Genomic DNA, 14,074 nt, shown 5'->3' with positions numbered 1-14,074 from the left:
ACCGGCTGAACTGATCAGCCATTGGTTCCATTTCAAGTTCTTTGGCACTGTAAGTGTAACCATTTCAGGGAAACCATTGATTAGTAAATGATTCTTGAACTGAAAATGAGACTATTCATAATCTTTTCAATACATGAATTATTCATGAACATATAGTGCAAAGTTGTATTATGACATTTAAAGAGTATTATCAAACCACTTGTATCTCAGTTATTAGTGTTATATTTAAATTATTGTTATATGTTGCTATCAATATGTTAAGTGCTAACACAAGACTTGTTTCTTCTTACCCTGACCTGTTTGTTGAGCTTTGGTAACACTTATGATAACCTTTGCATAAGTTGACAAATTCTTGTTCATGAATAGTTCATGAACACTTCATGCCACCTCAGTTCATGAACTCTTGAAGAACTATGGTTCATGAACTATTCACTTACAGTTCGTGAACAGAAAATGAGCCATTGAAAAATAGAAGGAAAATGTTCATGAACTGTTCGTGAACAGCAAATCCCTGAAGAATTTTTCAAGAATTGTGTTGTTCATGAACTGTTCAAGAACACTTCATGCCATTGATGTTCATGAATAGTTCATGAACATTTCATGCCATACTGGTTCAAGAATAGTTCATGAACACTTCATGCCACACTGGTTCAAGAATAGTTCATGAACACTTCATGCCATAAGGGTTCAAGAATAGTTCATGAACACTTCATGCCATTAGGTTTCAAGAATATTTCATGAACACTTCATGCCATTAGTGTTCATGAACAGTTCATGAACTAAAATTTCAAGAATTTTTCACAGACGTGGCTCATTTTCTGTTCACGAACTATTCGTGAACAATTCATGAACTCAGTTCACGAACAGTTCATGAACTGTTCACGAATTATTCGTGAACTGCAGAACAACATTTCGCAGGGGATACAAGCACTGACATTACAATGGTTATTTTCATGGATAGTCAGAGGAAGGCAAACTAAACATTTAACCCCAGTTGAAATATAGTACCAATTTAAAGCAAAGCAGTTTTCATAAGTCAGGGGAGGGGGGGGATTGAAAAACAATTTTCAATTTGCATTCAACCCTTAATCAAGTTTACTGTAAGAACCTTAATTCAAAGATATTTTATGACCATAGTAGATCTACATGTACTTTAAGTGTTTAAAGCTAAATTATCATTACATACTCACATATTTTAATATTATGACATGTAATATATTATATATATACATGAATGGCAATTATTGTATGAATTGAACTGAACATAAATATTGTTTTTCTTGAATATTGTTTTTCTTGTATAGGGCAAATGTTTCTCATAATAAACATTTAGAAACTGGAATCAGAAGTCTATTTTTTTTTATTATTTAAGTCCCATTTTGAAATTTTGTTTCAATAGTTTTCTAAGTCCAATATTCTGCCTTGCTTAATACTGCCAAGTACCAAAATTCTGTCTTGCTAAAATGCAGAGTGCTAAAAATCCGTCTTATAAAAATGAAAAGTATAAAATTCTGTTTGGTATAGTAATATGTACAGATAAAATTATGCTTCATTGAAATTCTGCTTAAAAAATCTGTACAGTTTTCCAGGCAGAGTCTGTGTCTGTGTCCTCTTTGTACAGAATAAATGAATTCTGTCTTGATTCTGGGCAGATTTTGTACAGACTCTGTACAGAATCTGAATATAATTTTCGTACAGGTGGTCAAAACTTACCACAGCCACTGGTCATATTATAAACTAATGTAGTAAATAACATGTTATTTCTTTTCTCTAAAACTGCTAGGCTATGGGTTGACATTTGGTTTGCAACATCATTTGATGGTCCTCTACACATTTTGACCAGATCATGCAACCTGAGATCCTGCACCTGCAGAGGTCAACATCAGACCCACTCCATGGTAACTTGTGTTGAAAATTGTTTCATATGTATATAGTAAACACTGTGAATCTGGTAAATTGTTAACATTAAGTTGACAGTGTTATCTTTTGTCACAGCAGCTGAGTATACATGTAGTGTTGAGGATTCTCCTACCATTCAATTGTGTGTATTCTTATTAAAAACTAAAGCAAGATATCATTATGGAAAGATACATGTAGCTTGTGTCTGTTAACTTGAAGAATTTGAGTAGTTCAAGGGTATTTATAATGATTTTCTAATATATAAACAAATTTGGTCTTTAAATGATAATTATGACCTTCTTTAAAGAAGTGTTGGTCGTTGTGCGTCTTTTTATCAGCCTCTCCTTTCCTTGCTGTGTATGTCACAAAAACAGGACTACACTTTCCCCGAGGCTTGTTGGCTCTACAACTTATTGCAATGAATGAGTATTGCTTGGCAGGAATGTTCTCCTTCATGAGACTTAGTGTTGTCCACAAGAGTCAGCTGTCAATGGTCAAAGTGCAGATAGCATTTAATTATCAAATTTGGCATTTATGCTCTTTAAACTAGATCATGATTGAAGGATTGAAGGATTTAAAAACATAATTCTAGTCTCTTTGAGAAAATCTGAATGAATTGGTGAGTGAGACACAACATCATTTCGTGGAAACCTTTGTTTCAAGGTCAAGTTGTTTTAATGCCTTCACAAAGTGGGAGGCATTAAATATAAAGAAGAGAAACTCCAGCTGCTGAAGCAGTATAATGAATTCTTATTATATACGATTAGTTGGTCCTTTATATATGGCAAGTGACTGATTGCCAAAACAGTACATAACAGCACAAAACAGCACAATACAAAACAACATAAACACACATAAGAATAAAGCTGGGGTCACCACCTTGGAACGGTCAATGCAAAGCATTCAAGGTTTAAACCGGTTTTAGAGCGTTCAACCTCACACTTGGCCCAGCAATATTCATGATACATTTAAGTGTAAATAAAATTTTACCTCATAGCATTGTAACTCAAATTAAACAATAATAAAAGGGAATTAAAACGCATTCAATTTAATTACCATTTAATTACTCAATGGTAGGAGAGATACCAGAGCAAGAGAGTTACAACTTTTTGAGAAACGATGAAATAAAACTACAAACAAGTGTCTACTTCATTCCTTCTTTATAGAAAAAGATTTAAGAATATAGCGTCATGTAGTTAATATTTTAGATCATCATCTAAAGAAGCAGCAATTATGGGTGTAAAGGATCCATATTACATAGCTTGGTTGTTTATGTGAATGCTAAAAAATAAATCAAACAAGAAACGCCTGTCAGCGAGAAAATATAATTAAAATTGAACACTTTAAACGCTATGACATATGCATGTAGATTGAAATATTGAAAGTATGGAGTATGAAGAGATGATGTCACAAAAATCTATTATTCCCGGGAACAGAAAAAGAATATCGTATGACGTGATTGACAAGCGAAGATACAATGACGTGAACAAAATCCAGGGGCAGTGTTGTAATCTAAAAATAAAAATATTAAAGGGGCAGTACTGTAAAATTGAATTTCTTATATAACCAGCTTAGGTAATTAATTATTTAAGAATCAACCATATAAAATGGTTATTACATTATTGATTCCAAATTTTAAGAAAAGAAAGATATAGTGAATTGAAAAACAAACAAGCACGTGTTTTTAAGTATGTTAACATCATATCCTTTTGATAAAAATGAGTTTATTAAATTGAAAAGTTTAATAAATACATTTTCTTTAAGATATTAAAATTTGCGAACACGCTTCAAAACATCTCCATAAAATGATGGGTGGGAAATTCCATTAGTTAAATGCCATTTATTTTAAAGAAGCATTATATTTAGAAATTAAATCACCATACTTTGAGTGAAATTTAGCGAATTTACTTCTAAGATTATGATACAAAAAACCTTGTTTTAGTAATTTCTTCGTTAATATACGATTACAATCATTAAAATCTGTAATACAAGAACATGCTCTGGCATAACGTACCAACTGTGAAATGTAAATACCATAGGATGGACCTTTAGGGATGTTGCCATCTAGGAACGGAAAATTTACAATTTCAATGTAAAAGTCGTCCCGTTTGTCGTATAAACTAGTTTTAATCATATTATTATTTATGGTTAGATGTAAGTCTATATACGCACCATCTGTATTGGATTAACATGATTCATTTAAGACTAGGTCTTTTGGTAGATTTTGTGAATATATTGTTCAAAGAATGGGTTATCTAAATTAAGAATTGCACTTGTCAGTCCATCAGTTATAGACCATAATTATTTTGTTCCAAAGCTTATGTTTTAAACTCTTTTAATCGCTTTATGGATTTCTCTTTCATAGCTGAATGACCTTAATTTGTGAATTGTTGTGAAGGGAGACATTTTGGCAGCGACCAGTCCCCATATCTTGGTGTGATTAACTCCATTGTGTTTGGCCTATTTAACCCAAGTATTCGCTGTTGGAGGACCTTTAATTGTTAAGGTTGATAGTAAAAAAGTCTTTGAGATGAATAAGTTGTGGAGAACTATTGCCCTTTGTCATTTGTATAGCAAACAAAGCGTGTGCATGGGTCTACTGGGGCTGTGTGCTGGTTGGTCTGTCAATTGGTTTGTCACGCTGCACATGTGTACTGTGAGTCCCAAACTGATCTCTCAGTTTAATATTTTTATATATTTTGCTATATTATTTGCAGAGCTACATGCTGTTGAACTGAAGATTTTGGATACTTATACAATTGTAAATGTGCACTTTGTGTCATGAACTTATCTTTCAGTTTACTGTGATTCAACAAGAAACTTTTTAGATTTTTTTTTGGCCTGTCTGTCTGTCATTGTCTGTCTGACATTGCATGTGTCACAAACTTTAACCTTGGTCATACCCTTTGCAATTATTAATTAAAGACAATATTGAAAATAGCAACTTGATATTTGGCATGCATGTGTATCTCATGGAGCTGCACATTTTGTGTTGTGAAAGATTTAGGCTATCCTTCAAGGTCAAAGGTCAAATATATATGGCTTCAAAGTGGTGCAGTAGGGTGCATTGTGTTTCGCAAACACAGCTCTTGTTAACAAATTAATTCAAATTTCAAAATTAATCAATAAGACGATTGTGTTGGATATAGTTAGAATGATGATGTTATGAATAAGAAATTATTATTTTCACAATTATGAATAAAGCCACCGTATAGTCTTCATAAATTGCATTTTTGCCCCAAGTATTTGGGCAACACTGACTCTTGAACTATTCACTGTTTAACTTCAAGCAGTGAGATATTTCCCCTTTGCTTTTACACAACGGTTAAAACTACCTTCTTTATAAGGATGTAACAATTTGGTTTACTGTACCGGAGAAGCAGTATAAAAGGGCCACAAACTCACAAAATGTCTACTTTTCAGTTGTATAATGGTGTGTCAACAGCAGAAAACAAAAACGATTATTTTCATAATATTTAAGTTTGTATTCAATATTTTCCAATGAAATCTGGCATACATATACTTAAGTATACAAACAACATGTATGTGTTATTTGGTGGTTGAAAGTTATATAGTTATTGAAATACAGAAAAAGTTTTTTGTTGACTGCTTGAAATTCAAATTTCCCTGCTAAGCACCGCCCACTGGAAAGGTTATGAACTTCTCTCAGCCAATAGCTAGAGAATCACTCAAATCAAGTTAACATGTAAATACAGATGCAATGCTATACCAAATGGCTGTCTGCTCAAACACGTATTTCTATTTATAAACACTCTAATGTCAGCAGAAAATCACTGGCATATAAACCCAAACACATGTTTCTATTTATAAACACTCTAATGTCAGCAGGAAATCACTGGCATATAAACCCAGCCTACTAGTTAATGCAGGTTAACATTTTACTACCGCATAATCAAGCAGTTGAGATTCGGCTGCTTACGTGGTATTGTGCATAGTTACTTTAATTGTTTAGTGACGGTAAAGCTTGAATGAGATTGGGCTTGAATTTGATTTAATTTTTGTGTTTGAATTTATTTCAGTGTTAAATTCTAGGGATGATTAACTTTTCAATCTTACTATATGTTTGTGTTTCATGGACCTTTTTCCAGAAATATACTTTTACTATTTAAACAAAAGTATTGTTAATTAAGACGCAAAATAATAAAATGGCAACAGGTTCAATGTCTTCGTTTCCAAAACGTTTGCGTATGGTTGAAGACTTTTGTTGCACATCTTGTTTAGAGCAGAATCTCACAAAAACTGCCGACATTTATTGTGATAAATGTTTGAGTTTTTTTTGTATAAAGTGTGTTAACCTCCATAGTCAGTTGTTTACAAAACATACAACATGCGGAAGGGGAGATATTCAGAAATGGCCAGTTCCAAAGGAGGTGGAGGATTTTCTCAGGATGTGTGAAGCACATGAGGATAAAACACTGACACAGTTTTGCCAAGACCACACTCAGCTGTGCTGCTCTGATTGTGTTGTAAAAACCCACAGGTATGAGACACATTTATATTCCTTTAGTTATAAATTACTAAGATACCAATACATTTGATTTTCAAAATTTTGAAATGAATGATTCATGCGTGTACCTGAGCCTTACAGAAGTACTTCCAGTAAAAGCGGGTGATTGTGTTTATAAATTCTCAAGCACATTTAATCTCAATATTGGCAAAATTTGGCTTTTAAAATGAGAAATCTTGATTATTCTGGATTATTTGGGAATGGACAGAAAATTTAAGTATTAAGAGATCAACATGTTATTTTTAACATCTTTTGCTTGTATCATTGTATTGGAGAATCCTTGTTTTTAAACTGTCATTTTGGACACAAACACTTTGTAAGAAAGATAATAATAGTGAATTGAAGTTGGAATTAAAGCTGCTCATAATCATTTGTGCATAAAATCTTGTCTAAAAATAAAAAGTTCACAGAAATTACTGTGTAGAGTACTAAAATTTCCGGCTGGTGGTATAAATTTCTACTACAAGATAGTCAATTTGGTTGTAGTCTTATGCTTTTCTGGAAGCCAGAGTACCCGGAGGAAATTATAACAATCTGTCTGCTAAGATGATCACAAACCCAATGTGCATGCCGCAATGGGGATTAAACTTACGTCACCAACTTTCGAAGCAAGTGTACCATCCATTGCATTGACCAGACAATCTGTCTCTTTATACACACACATTCATTTGTTTAGCTCTTAGCAGTACTTTATTTAAGGATCTATTAATCATAATGGGTTCTATATTGACATAAAAATATACATGCACACAGATTAAACATTTTCATTAAAATGTACCTCCCTTCAAATAAACATACTTATTATTTGTCACACGGTGCACTACAGGCCCGTACCCAGGCCATGGGCCCAGGGGCCCGGGCCCCCCCAGCTGGCTGTCGAACTATGATTTTTTAATAATTGGCCCACTGCAATTTTTTCTCTCTTGCGAGGGCCCACAGTACACTTTCCCTCAAAACAATAGAGCAGCTATGTTTTGTTGTCCCTGATAAACAAGGGGATTAACGCTCGCCAATCGAGATAAGCCTCTAGGCAATGTTTTCTTATCGCCTTGTACACACATCCCCTATCAGTCCCCCATTGTGATCATGAATGCTTCATCTATCGATGGTTGATGTAACATGTATTTTGATAAGTGCAGCGAATGGAAGCAACTGCTACAGGAGGTCGTAGACTATGGTCTGATAATTGCCGACTCAAGTTTTTTTCCTTCTTTGAGAAGGCCCTAGACGTATTTTTCCTTCTAAAAGTTAAAAAAAAAATAAACCTTTTATGAGGAATTTTTAGGTCCCAATATATACTTTTTGCATGGAGAATAGGGCCCTGAATTTGAACCGGAACAAAAACACTAACAAAGGTATTAAAACTGAGTATTTATAATTTTTGAAAGGAAATCACTGAAAAAGACTACGATGAGATAGTTAACATGTTTGTTCAAAAGAAAAACAGATTCATAAATTTGCCGAGCAACAGATAAGAATTTGGCAGAATTCAGTATTTAAAATAATTGAGTACCGAGAATTGAGTAATATCAACCTATTAATGGTTCATTGGTAAAAAAATGAAAATTGAAACAACAAATCGATCTCATTATATAAGTTAACCTGATCCAGTGTTGAGAAATATTGTATAATTAAATTATCTCTTTCCTTGAATTTGTTTGAAAACAGTAAAATATGTTGAATTGATTATTTAAGACTTTCATTATTTCCCCCAAAAATTAGGCATTTCTGATAATTGCCGACTCAAGTTTTTTTCCTTCTTTGAGAAGGCCCTAGACGTATTTTTCCTTCTAAAAGTTAAAAAAAATTAAACCTTTTATTGGGAATTTTTAGGTCCCAATATATACTTTTTGCATTGAGAATAGGGCCCTGAATTTTAACCGGAACAAAAACACTAACAAAGGTATTAAAACTGAGTATTTATAATTTTTAAAAGGAAATCACTGAAAAAGACTACGATGAGATAGTTAACATGTTTGTTCAAAAGAAAAACAGATTCATAAATTTGCCGAGCAACAGATAAGAATTTGGCAGAATTCAGTATTTAAAATAATTGAGTACCGAGAATTGAGTAATATCAACCTATTAATGGTTCATTGGTAAAAAAATGAAAATTGAAACAACAAATCGATCTCATTATATAAGTTAACCTGATCCAGTGTTGAGAAATATTGTATAATTAAATTATCTCTTTCCTTGAATTTGTTTGAAAACAGTAAAATATGTTGAATTGATTATTTAAGACTTTCATTATTTCCCCCAAAAATTAGGCATTTCTGATAATTGCCGACTCAAGTTTTTTTCCTTCTTTGAGAAGGCCCTAGACGTATTTTTCCTTCTAAAAGTTAAAAAAAATTAAACCTTTTATTGGGACTTTTTAGGTCCCAATATATACTTTTTGCATTGAGAATAGGGCCCTGAATTTTAACCGGAACAAAAACACTAACAAAGGTATTAAAACTGAGTATTTATAATTTTTAAAAGGAAATCACTGAAAAAGACTACGATGAGATAGTTAACATGTTTGTTCAAAAGAAAAACAGATTCATAAATTTGCCGAGCAACAGATAAGAATTTGGCAGAATTCAGTATTTAAAATAATTGAGTACCGAGAATTGAGTAATATCAACCTATTAATGGTTCATTGGTAAAAAAATGAAAATTGAAACAACAAATCGATCTCATTATATAAGTTAACCTGATCCAGTGTTGAGAAATATTGTATAATTAAATTATCTCTTTCCTTGAATTTGTTTGAAAACAGTAAAATATGTTGAATTGATTATTTAAGACTTTCATTATTTCCCCCAAAAATTAGGCATTTCTGATAATTGCCGACTCAAGTTTTTTTCCTTCTTTGAGAAGGCCCTAGACGTATTTTTCCTTCTAAAAGTTAAAAAAAATTAAACCTTTTATTGGGAATTTTTAGGTCCCAATATATACTTTTTGCATTGAGAATAGGGCCCTGAATTTTAACCGGAACAAAAACACTAACAAAGGTATTAAAACTGAGTATTTATAATTTTTAAAAGGAAATCACTGAAAAAGACTTCGATGAGATAGTTAACATGTTTGTTCAAAAGAAAAACAGATTCATAAATTTGCCGAGCAACAGATAAGAATTTGGCAGAATTCAGTATTTAAAATAATTGAGTACCGAGAATTGAGTAATATCAACCTATTAATGGTTCATTGGTAAAAAAATGAAAATTGAAACAACAAATCGATCTCATTATATAAGTTAACCTGATCCAGTGTAGAAAAATATTGTATAATTAAATTATCTCTTTCCTTGAATTTGTTTGAAAACAGTAAAATATGTTAAATTGATTATTTAAGACTTTCATTATTTCCCCAAAAAAATTGGCATTTCGCGCAATTTTTTCCTAAAAAATGGCAAGGTCTTTCCCAAAAAATCAGATTAAAAAACCCCGTGACGTTATTGATTTGTGAAAAAAAATGGTGGAAGCAATACGATAGTTGATGTGGATAATCGTCAGTTTAAACCTGTAAGTTTCGGAAATCTAAAGTTTTTAATATTGTTGTGAATTCACACCAATGTTTAAAGCTTAAGACTTCCGAAATGTGCTGATTTACTTGTTATATTCCATTAATTCATATCACAAAATACGTTTTTATAAGCATTAAAATTCACCTTGCAAAGTGCCAAATTAAAAAAAGTATATATATAGGGAGGGGGGACCCCTCCCAAACCCTCCCCGGTTGGGCCCCCCCCAGTAAAAAAATCCTGGGTACGGCCCTGCACTATGATATTATACCATGCAATGAAAAATTATTTCCATTTTATAAAGAAAATTCTGGTGTGACCTTTGAAAGCTGTGTTGCTTGAATTGTACCAACCTAAACAAAAGGTATTTCACCAATAATTAGTTTGCTGTTTAAGAAATTTATATGTCACTTAAATGTGTAACAATTAAAATGAGAATTATGAATTGTCATATTCATATAACATTTACAACAACACAATCTTTAAGCACAAACTTGAGTACAAAGAATGAAGAACATTGTATTTTTAAATGAAGAAATGCATACAACACTTTGTACAGTTCAATAATCAAAAAGGCAACATATGGTTAAATAATGTATAGAGAAGAAGTGTGTCATCAACAATTTATGTCCATTTTACTCTTTTACGCTTATTATGAATTAACTTGATAACATACTTTTATATCACAACAATTTTTTTTTAAACTGTCATGTAATCCATACCCAACGTTTGTTTTGATTAATATATCATACATTCATATCAGGGATATTGCTACCCGTGTAATATGAGTGTTCGTTAATTATGTTCAAACGTTTTATGCAACATATGCTAATATATACTTTTTTTCTTGTGGTTTCCTTTTGATATGAAAAAGGTTAATGTTTTTTTTTCTTCTTGGTTGTTTGTAAAAAAACAACAACAGAATAGTTATGAATAAGGATGAGTTAGATAATGTAGGTAGAAAGCATACTGGACTTGTTTATGAAAGTTTAATATGTTTCCATTTTTTGTTCAAATATATAAAGTGTATCATTGTTTAGGGCAATTTCTTTTTTAATTTGAATCTTCAATTTTAAATAATTGATAAAACAGTTCATGGTAGGTCTTTGTTTTCTGTATTTCATGCTGAATATATAATATTTCATTAATATATTATGTAATTCACAGCTATATCAACCTCTTGTATTTTGAAGGTAAACACTCCTTAACTGATTTCTAAGAGAGATAGTTTAATATTTAATTGTTGTTTTTCTAGAAAGGTTGACAATTGATTCCATAGAGATTGAATATGTTTACACTCCCAGAAAAGATGTTCCATTGTTTCAATATGTTCACTACACATATCACTTAGATTTGTGTTGGATAGGTTGCACTTAAAAAGTATTTTTTTCTGAGTCCACCAGTTTAGATCATGTTTTAGCATGTAACTTTTGAATTCTTGATGATTTTAATTTTACATGTGGTTATTATTTCCTAGTGATCAAACGATAATTCTGATACAGCTCTCATATGCCTTGGTGAAAGGTCAATGGCAGAATTCAAGGTCTTAGGAAATTAGTCACATGCTTTGAACGTTAGACAACCTTAAGGTTAACCAGAATTCATCTACGCATAATGTCTCTGAAGTTAAGTTTTTCCAATATTCAATAAATCTCTATGTATATCCCTTCTCGTAATAGTGTGTAAAACATGCGTTTAACATACATTTTTCGTGTGTGTTACGTGGCTGTATTGGAACTGTGTTTTATGTGCGCTTTTTCTTACCAAGTGAGTTTTTACCAAAACCAACAAGAAACTTCTTCAAATATGACTATGTCATAAGGGGCGCTTTTATGTGGGTAACAACTGCGCTTTTAAGTGAGTTTATGTGTGGATTTGTATAAGTGCGTTTTTTGCTGGCATTCATGTGCTTTAAATGCGAGCTTTTGATAAGACAGTACTCATAAAAAGCGCACATTAAACACACTTAAAGCACAGTTTAAACCCACATAAATCATACATGTTGGTGAAATGTGCGCTTTTCGGCAAGTTATAATTGCGCTTAAGAGAGTTAAATTTGTGTTTTTTTTTTTGATAGTCAGTTTTTTTTAAAGCACACATTTAACTTGCTTATAGCGCAGTGCTAACCCACATAAAAGCCCACATTTAACGCACATGAAAGGTAGTCAAAACGCACTTATAAAAGCACGCATGTGCGTTAAAGGTGCATCTTTTGCCTTTACAAAGTTAATTAAATTGCATTATGTCAAAAGTTTTGAAAAGCAGATATGCAATTAAAATAAAATATAAATATACAAGTATATTTTAAATAATTACAAGATAATTAAATTGTACACTTTAATGTAATGCAAAAATTTACTTTTGTTTACATACATGAACACAATTTAATTTCAACAATGACAATTTGGTGAAAAATACATAATTAGATTATAAATAAACAATACATAATAGCATACTTATAATAACATTATATACATAGCAAAAATATTGACTCATGTTGAACAATCAATATACACACAAAAATGAGTCAAATAAATTTATATAATATGTTCGTTTGGTCTTTGAGGATACGGAGCGCGGCTCTCATTTTCCTTTACCTCTGCCACATATTGGTGGAAAATCTTGGAACTATCTCTGTAATGAAGCATTGAATGGTATATGCTGATTTTTAGCTCGGCTGTTTTCGGAGAAAACCAGAGGTATTGTCATAGCCAGCTAATTGTCGCCCGCTGCCGGCGTCTTGCTTAAACCTTGATATTTTGTCAAGGTTTAGAACAACCTACAACATTGAAACTTCATATGTAGCTGCACATTGATGAGTTCTACATGCCAAACCCATTTTTGAGTCACAAGGTCAAAAGTTAAGGTCACTGTGACCTCTAAAAAATTCTGACAAGCTTTCATTTATTTAAAATTGCACCTGCAGCCGATTGGGCACCAATTATCCTTTACCCTTGTTATACTTTTTAATCACATAAGTGATACTATACTCTTAATATTAAAGTATATAAGCAGTTATTGTAAATAAAATAAGTACCTTCCTTAGATGAAATGAGAAAACCAATTTGTCAAAAGTACGCTTGTATATGGGGCATTGCTCAAGTTAAGATTTGATTAGAGTTAGACTGTGGACGTCATTCTCCTACTTGCCAACAACCTAGTGCAAGTGATTCCATAATACATGCACAGGTATGACATGTTTGTAAACTTGGCTTTTGATAAAAGGTAAGTTTGTATCATAATTGGTTTATTAAATTAATGTTAAATTTATGTGTATTGTTATCCCCATGCTTTTTGAAAAGCGTGGGGATATTGTGGTTATCTCCGCCGTCGGTCCGTCTGTCCGCCCGTCTGTCTGTCCATCCTTAGCAACCACTATCTCCTCCAACATTATAAGCACTAGAACCTTGAAACTTACACACATGGTAGCTATATGTGGGACCCTGCATTATTTGGAATTTTGATCTGACCCCTGGGTCAAAAGTGATGGGGATTGCGGCGGGGCCGGGTCAGAGATTTTCACTCATTTTTTTATGTTATTTTACATTAACTTCTTCATTTCTGCACCGATTTACTTCAAATTGATACTGAACCTCTCTTATGACAATACAGTCCATCTCAACTATGCATGGCCCCATTACCAACCCTGGGGCGCCCCGCCCACATAGACCACACCCACCAAAATTGCCTTTTACTATAATTTCTTCTTTTCTACACTGATTCACTTCAAATTTATACTGAAATTCTCTTATGACAATACGGTCAATTTCAACTATGCATGACAATACAGTCAATCTCAACTATACATGGCCCCAGTACCAACCCTGAGGCACCCCACCCACAAAGGCCACACCCACCCAAAAATGCCTTTTACTATAACTTCTTCATTTCTACACCGATCCACTTCTAACTGGTACTGAACTTCTCTCATGACAATACAGTCAATCTCAACTATGCACCAACCCTGGGGTGCCCCGCCCAAATAGGCCACACCAACCCAAAATTGACTTGCTATAATTTATTCATTTCTACTCCGATTCACTTCTAATTGATACTGAACTATTCTTATGACAATACGGTCAATCTCAACTATGAATAGCCCCATTACCAACCCTGGGGCACCCCGCCCACATAGGCCA

Source organism: Dreissena polymorpha, chromosome 10, assembly GCF_020536995.1.
Source record: "Dreissena polymorpha isolate Duluth1 chromosome 10, UMN_Dpol_1.0, whole genome shotgun sequence".
NCBI classification, from domain to species: domain Eukaryota; kingdom Metazoa; phylum Mollusca; class Bivalvia; order Myida; family Dreissenidae; genus Dreissena; species Dreissena polymorpha.
Note: the sequence above shows the minus strand (reverse complement) of the source record.